Source organism: Gymnoscopelus microlampas (assembly GCF_963454915.1).
Source record: "Gymnoscopelus microlampas genome assembly, chromosome: 18".
NCBI classification, from domain to species: Eukaryota; Metazoa; Chordata; class Actinopteri; order Myctophiformes; family Myctophidae; genus Gymnoscopelus; species Gymnoscopelus microlampas.
In genome coordinates this window covers 15,312,956-15,321,005 of record NC_139955.1, presented here as the reverse complement: position 1 = coordinate 15,321,005, position 8,050 = coordinate 15,312,956, and positions in this window count along the sequence as shown.

Here is an 8,050-nt window from a genome sequence, read left to right as displayed (position 1 = left end):
ATGGTAATGCTCCCTACATGCAGCCAGCTGACAAACAGCAGAATGGATCCCACTGTTGGAATAATAGAATAGAAATAGAAATGAATGAGTGCTTGAATAATTCTGATGGCCGACCGTATCAGGAAACTCTAGCAGGGAGTTATTTGCTGTTTATAGCTAGGGGGTTTATAGCAGTCAAAATGATAAAACTGTATCATACTTTCTTATGAGAAAAGACAGAGGTCTCTCAAAATGCAATGGTTTTTGGACTGAAGCAAATCCCTCGTGGTAATTCTAGATGCATCATAGTTTTATGTTTTCCTATTTTTCCAGTTCAGATTTTCAGCCATGGTAGAGCTTCAGGGTCAGACGTAAAATATCCCTGTAATGAATTTCAAATGACTTTCTGGTTGAGGAGAAGTATGAGGTATACATTTTTGATTGCACTACCAAAGAAACACATCTGTTCTGCATATCTTACAGCTTCAAACTGTTCTTTGTCAGGGAATGGTCGCGCCAAACAGTCGTTCATCTTAACGTTTTACGGTGACAGACGACCCCGGCTGACTTCAGACCTGGCACAGACTCTGCCTCATATTTTTCCTCTAAATCCATCAGGGTTTTTTTCTATGATGATATTAGACAATATCGCAGAGATAATGACAGTTTCTGATGTGAGAATGATTGTTGCATTACAGTGTTGTGCCTGAGGAGACTTGAAGAATGTGCCCAGTAAAATCTGGAAATAAATCTGGAGATATTCCCACAAAGTCTGTCTGAATACCCACCACCCCTCTCTCTGTCTCTCACTGTCATTCTCTTTCTCTGTTTCTTTTTTGATTGATTGAATACTTTATTAGTCAGAAATGTAAACAGCACATGGTACAATAAGACATTAAGGCTAAAAGGATAACACAAAAAGGTCCTGCGGATTTGTTTCCATTGTGGTCCTTTGTATTCAATTAATCTCTCTCTCTGTGTCCAGGTAGCCCAGTCAGTGGATTTGGTGTTACATACCATCTGCAACCAGCAGGAGACAGGCACCTCCTATTTCTCATGCTGTGAAACCTCAAATTCTAAATCCCAAATATCTATTAATCTACTTACTTCCTAAACCCTCCCACATGCAGAGATATCAGAGATTTAGGTATGTATTCACGACTTTGTAAGTCCTACTGTCACTGGTATCGTATCCGTGTATCAAATAGAATTGGTGATATTGGGTCACAATGCTGGCTGCACATAGAGACAGCTAAACTGTGCTTCTCATACAGTACGCAAAGTTGGCAGTGCCTGGGATCAAACCCAGAACCTTTCCATTCAGACTCTAGTCTGATCCCTTGACTCACCTGGCACAACAGACCTGAGCACTTCACCTTCTGCAGTGGCGCGCGCGCGCACACACACACACACACACACACACACACACACACACACACACACACACACACACACACACACACACACACACACACACACACACACACACACACACACACACACACACACACACACACAGACACACACACACACACACACACACACACACATCCCCTGCCAGCATATCATTTACATCTAATCACCATTTTCAATCAAAATGTATGAATGGTCAACCCCAGATCCTTTCAGGATGTAAGTTACTTTTTCCATATAGACAGGAGGACATTTCTTTTAACGATTTCTCCTTATATTTTTCCAAATGAGGGCAATTAAACATTTTGCCTGTAAAAGACACATGTTGAGAAGACTTTCACTCTTTTGTAGGTGTAGATTGTCCGGATATATAAAAAAAATAAAAAGCTTTGATCAGGGTAACGGTTTAATTTAAAGATAAAATCTTGCAGATCAGATTTTTAACCTCTCCCCAAAACTCCTTTATCTTGACACATTCCCAAACAAAAATAATTAATAACTAGAAAATGTGCTCCTCGGAGCACAAGTCTCCGCCAGCAGACTTGTGTTGGGAATGTTGGGAATGTTCTAATTCTTATGTTCTAATTCTTACAAAAAATAAAACATGTTACTGTGTCATAGTAACATGACACACTGCGTCTGTATAAGTGTCCTATCCGTCCTGTCTGTATAAGTGTCCTATCCGTCCTGTCTGTATAAGTGTCCTATCCGTCCTGTCTGTGTAAGTGTCCTATCCGTCCTGTCTGTGTAAGTGTCCTATCCGTCCTGTCTGTGTAAGTGTCCTATCCGTCCTGTCTGTGTAAGTGTCCTATCCGTCCTGTCTGTGTAAGTGTCCTATCCGTCCTGTCTGTGTAAGTGTCCTATCCGTCCTGTCTTTGTAAGTGTCCTATCCGTCCTGTCTGTGTAAGTGTCCTATCCGTCCTGTCTGTGTAAGTGTCCTATCCGTCTGTCGGAAAGGCGACATGTAACCACTAAATGTTAGCTTGGCTGATGGCACTGATGTCACTTCGGAACGCGCACCGCAGCGCTCCGAAGTGACACATCTATTTATAGGCCGCTATACGTCATGCGTCTCACTAGCCAATCAGAACACACTCTTTCAACGTATTGTCACGTGTCACGTGAGGCTTGACCAATGTTAGCTTGGCCGAGGGGGGGGGGACGGAAAGTGAAAACATAGTCTCCTGGTGGAGACAATTATTTAACTGTATATTGGGGGGACAGACTGCTATTCTCTCAGTATTGTGGGCACCCCGCAGTGTTACGCCCATGTTCTCCCACTGAGAGAAACCACAAGTGGTCAAATAGAACAGCATCTAACTTGTGCTAAAGAACCTGATAGAGATTTGGGCCTGTGGAGGTTCCATCAAACAGCAGTGCGTAAGACTGTTGTCTTCTTTGTCGATGACTGGACTTGACTCATCAGTTTTGGGATACAACTTGTAGGGCCTGCAGCAGCGAACGCAGATCATCAAATAGAATATTGAAAATAAAGACCACAAAATGTATCAAAGGATTAGTGATGGAGATGTATAGCATCACTATCTATGAAGCAAGATTACAACGATCTTACATCTTATCAGGTGGGGAAGGAGAATGTAAAAGAGTAAAAAGTGTAAATGAGAGTATAAAATGAGCGAGTGAGAGCGTGAGAAAGTGGAGGAGGATGAAGTGCAGTTTCATTTGAAGTAAAGAGAGAGGGGGGTTATAGTGAGGGAAGGCAGAGCAAGAGGAATGGAGAGAGGGAGGCAGAATGAGTATGAGAGAGAGGAAGAATAAAAGTAGAAGGTCGGTAACATTTTTAATTAACTGATTATTTCTCAAGTCAGTGTTGACGTTCATATTAGAGATGCATGATGGGTATTTATAAGACCGCTGGCGTCATTCATCACGTCACACTCTCATCCTGAAGGACACCGTTCGCCACACGCAACCAACCAAGCACACACACGCCACACACACACGCACGCACGCAATGTAGCCTTTTTAATAAGCCGTGTGTTTTGAAACTTTTTCAAGCATTTCTTTTTCTTCTTTTTTTGGGTCACATTCTACAAAACACAAATAAATACTGGACAAAATGACACCAGATTTTCCCCACAGGCATAAAAAAGGCATTTATTATCTTATCTTATCAAAATGAAAGAGACAGCTGGGACACTTGGAGCTCCAAATTGAAATTGCTCCTTTGAAATATTCCGATTTCCTTTGCAGGATTGGTTTTGAAATACGTAATTCACAGAGGGCATTAAAGGTCAGGGGCAAGTGCTTCAATGAGCCATCACTCAAAGGGGACATCAAATCGTACTGTACTTCATAAAACTGAGTCGTATTGGTCAGAGGGAATTGATGGCCAATTCACAATCTGTGAAACCTTCTTATGTTTAATATTATATTTACATACAGTGTGCCGTTGGAAGATTAGTGAGGATTTAAGGGGTTGTTGCGATGGGTGGAACGGTATGGCGGTGGTGGTATTATATTTTGAAATAACTATGGATGGACTCTGGGGAAATCACACTGTGGGAAAAAATATTTAGTTGAGACCATTCTTAGCTATCCTGCTGAATTAACATTTACAAGCCAAGTCAGTTGTTTGTGAAACTACTTAATCAGCAAGCAGACACTGCAGAATTGTCTTTGCTCAAGGTTTTGTTTCCCCCCATCATTTATGTCTACAAGGCAAACAACATCCCTGTGTCTCCTAGCTAACAATTTGTCTGCTGATAATTGCGACGGCACTATATGCCTCTGTCAGGGTTTGTGTGTGTGCCTTGCTAATCTTCATGTCTTTCAGTGTGCTGGAGCCCTATGGCTGGGACCTGGTTGGAGAGTGGTGGCAATCAAGGATTGGAGGCAGCTGGCCAGGCCCTCCAATCACTATACAAAAGCCACCTTTCTCAGTGCTGCTTTCTCTTCCACCTGGGCCACACCCGAGCATGGCCAAACAGAGCATTGTTTGTTTCGTTCAGTAAATCCATGTTGATGGATATTTACACCTGCAAGTTGATATTTGTATCTGTGGCTGTGATGGTATGTGCCATCATGTCATATAACCACCAGGACTCATACTTAACCACATCCTCTGAAAACCTTATTGAGGGCAGCTGTCAAGAAGGCTACATCAGTGTTCATCATCATTTGCATTACATTGCATTTGACCAAATCAATCTGACAACTTGAATTATTTAGGGTGTAATGGATGTTAGATGGCACTCGTCCCCTGACTATTTAAGTATTTCCTCTTAACAAGAGACTGTGTTTCAGAACATGTTTTAAATTCAGGAGGCTCTGCCGCTCTTGGCACTGTTGACAGGTTGCTGTGGTCTGACTTCCTCTGGGAAGGTGCATCTCGAACCGTGAAGTAAATACTGCCACCTATAGGAGACATGGGTGAATATCTAGCTGTTTCCTTGCAGCCATTTTGTCCTGTATCTCTTATTACATGACATCAGCGTGTATCAGCTGTCATAGCGTACTGTGGAAACCGCTCTGGGACATGTGTGTACAGTAATTGTGGTTATACATGCAAGCACATATTCTATATTGTATGTAGCTATTAGCTACTAGACCTACTGTACATGCATAGCACATTGTGTAGAGAGACTAGTTGGTGCGTGCATCTGTGCATGCTTGTGTAGGTGTGTGCATGTTTTAGTTTATTTATTTTAATTTTAGAACAAGAGGTCAAAAGATAAGGCCCGACAGAGTGCTTTAAGACTTATTTTTAGGTAACTTTTTTCTTTTCTTTTTTTTCTTCAGGAACAGAATGTTTGCAGGCTTCACTTCCAGGGTAACAGATACAGTCTTTAAAATGCAACCTTGCTGCTGCCGCATGTGCTTTTGAAATCCCAGTTGCATAGCAACGCATCTCCGAGTGCGGTTCTACCACCTCAACTCAGAAACAACTGTCATTTTATTCAGCTTCACAACTCCTCCTCAACTTCTCCCGTCATGAAGGCCAGTGTTCCGCATGCATGGGGCCTATTGGATGTCACTCACATTCATGATGTCACTATATACCTGCACTCAGTGCACTGTGTACAAAATGGTCTCCCTACTCACTATTAGCCTGGTAGGCCATCCCCGTCGTGGCATTCACATGTGAATTCTGCGACCGGGATGGTCTACCAGGCCAACTCACTATATGCTATTACACGTGATTTTGTAGTGGTGTCTTTTTTATGCGTCTTTATTAATTATTGTACTCTATTTCAAGGGTTCCAAATCTTTTCAAGCTGTGACCCCCCAAAATCATCACATTTGAACTGGGAACCCCCCACCCTGACAAGCACTTGGAATTAGGAGTTGAGGCGTTAAATTGACACGCAGCAACGGTCATCTTGAATGGGATCAGGATTCGAGCATTAGAGCCTATATGTGGTATGCGCCTGGACTGCTAGGTCAGCGGGCACCCCCGGTTTGTTGGTTACTTTTGACGTAGTATGTCTTTTTTTTTTTTTTCTTATTTTAGAGGTATTAAAAAGTCCTTAAATTGTCACTTTAGAAACGTGAAAATACCCTGTAAACACTTAAACTGTATCTTGGATTGTTTACTGTTAAGTAAACAATCAATAGTAAGAAAACAATGTTGCACTCTAAGCTAATCATCTGGGGACCCCCAAAATAATTTGGGAATCCCCTTGGGGTCTCGACCCTCAGTTTGGGAACTACTACTTAGCAGACTTATTTATTTTAAATGCAACCATTGTGTGTGTGTGTGTGTGTGTGTGTGTGCGTGTGTGTGTGTGTGTGTGTGTGTGTGTGTGTGTGTGTGTGTGTGTGTGTGTGTGTGTGTGTGTGTGTGTGTGTGTGTGTGTGTGTGTGTGTGTGTGTGTGTGTGTGTGTGTGTGTGTGTGTGTGTGTGTGTGTGTGTGTGTGTGTGTGTGTGAACTTGCAAGCAAACTTCCTGACTTCTGGATATTTTATGTATATGGATGAATATGTAACATTTTGACTACCTCCACTTTGCAATGTTTGCGTCCCTAACCCCAGGATGGGAATCAATAGTATCCCGGACGGCCGGACTATTGGCGTGTACAGTTTAATATCCAGTAGCCTATACAGTACACTGGATGTATTATAGTGGAGTGTGTACAGTATAGTATTACTGTATACTAGGTTAATATAGTTACAATACAGTAAAGTATACTATTATACTAGGATGGTGTAGTGGATTGTATGGTATACTAAGATAGTAGAGTGTAGACAGAGTATACTATTATACTAGGATAATATAGTAAAGTGTACAGTGTATAGTATACTAACACAGTGTAGTGGAGTGTACTGGGAGAGTGTGCAGTGATGAGTAACGGGGTCTGTCGGTGATACCAGCTAAGCAGCAGTCTACGGTCGTATGATGTCTCCCAGGGGGACTGTGGCTCTATATCAGATATCTTCCCTGGCTGTTACAGTGTCACAATAAACAGATGCTCAGCTGGGTTATGGGGTCTGGGGATACACTGTAAACAACTTAAGGAGTAGTGAAGGAATGAGGAGGACAACTCATCCCTTGGCCTTCGGAGAGGCCATTTTGACAGGTAAAAAAACAGCTGACGTAGGCTGGCACCCGCACAAACACATAAATGAAAGACTGACAGAACGAAAGACTCAGTCTAGGGGATGTATTCATCACAGATTTCACGTTTCAGTTGAGTAATCATTATTATTTAATTGATATCCAGTTAGTACTTGTTTATTGTCTTTTGTCTGTCTGTCACTTTGAACTATAACCAAAGAAATTCCATGAGACAAAGAGACAGGTTTGTGCATTGTAACATTGAACATTGCTGTGCAGTAGTGTCAGATGCAGCTGACTATTATAGTGGCAAGCTATTGTGGGACTTGAGCCAAGGTTCTGACCCACGATGGTGAGACTAAAGAGTTTGAGAAACTCGCAGGCCTCGACTATGCAGATGACATCGTCCTAGTTTCGGACACTGCAGAGAAAGGAAGGGTTAGGAAGATCGGCCTCAAGCTCAATGCCAAGAAAACAGGTAATGGCATTCAAAACAGAGGACGGAAACATTTATTTACTACTGCCAGCGGGACGGTCCTCGGGGTAGTCAAGGACTTCACATATCTCTGTGCCTAGACTGTCGGACGGAACAGGATCTGAAGGCCTGGAATGCCTTGTACGGGAGGAGAGAGTGAAAATCTGAGATGGGAGATGACCTCAAGAGGTGGCTATTCGTGGCTACAGTATAATCAGCACTGCTGTACGGGGCCGAGACATGGAAGCTCACAGTACAGCCGGAAAATGTATACCTGAGGCCTCCCGAGAGTCATGGACACTGTCAGGGAGAGAAGGAGGAGGCTGGTTGGGCACTGTGTCAGGCAACCGAAACTGATTGTGAGTGAACTGGCACTGTGGGAGCCAACCCAAGGCACAGCTAGGAGGGGAAAGAGGCAACATTGCATTGCTCTGGACCCTGATGCTGGATGGAGTGATGGGCGGCAATTCAGGAGTCCCGAGTTGGTGTCGGCTAGTTCACATCATTCTCTATTATCACTATTACTATCTTGTTATTATATGCATTGTTGTGAGCACAGTTGTGCGGAACATGCTACAACTAACATTTCGCTGCTTCTATACCTGTATGAGTGAGTGACAAATAAACCCTTTTGAATCTTGAATCTACAGCAGAGCAGAGCATTG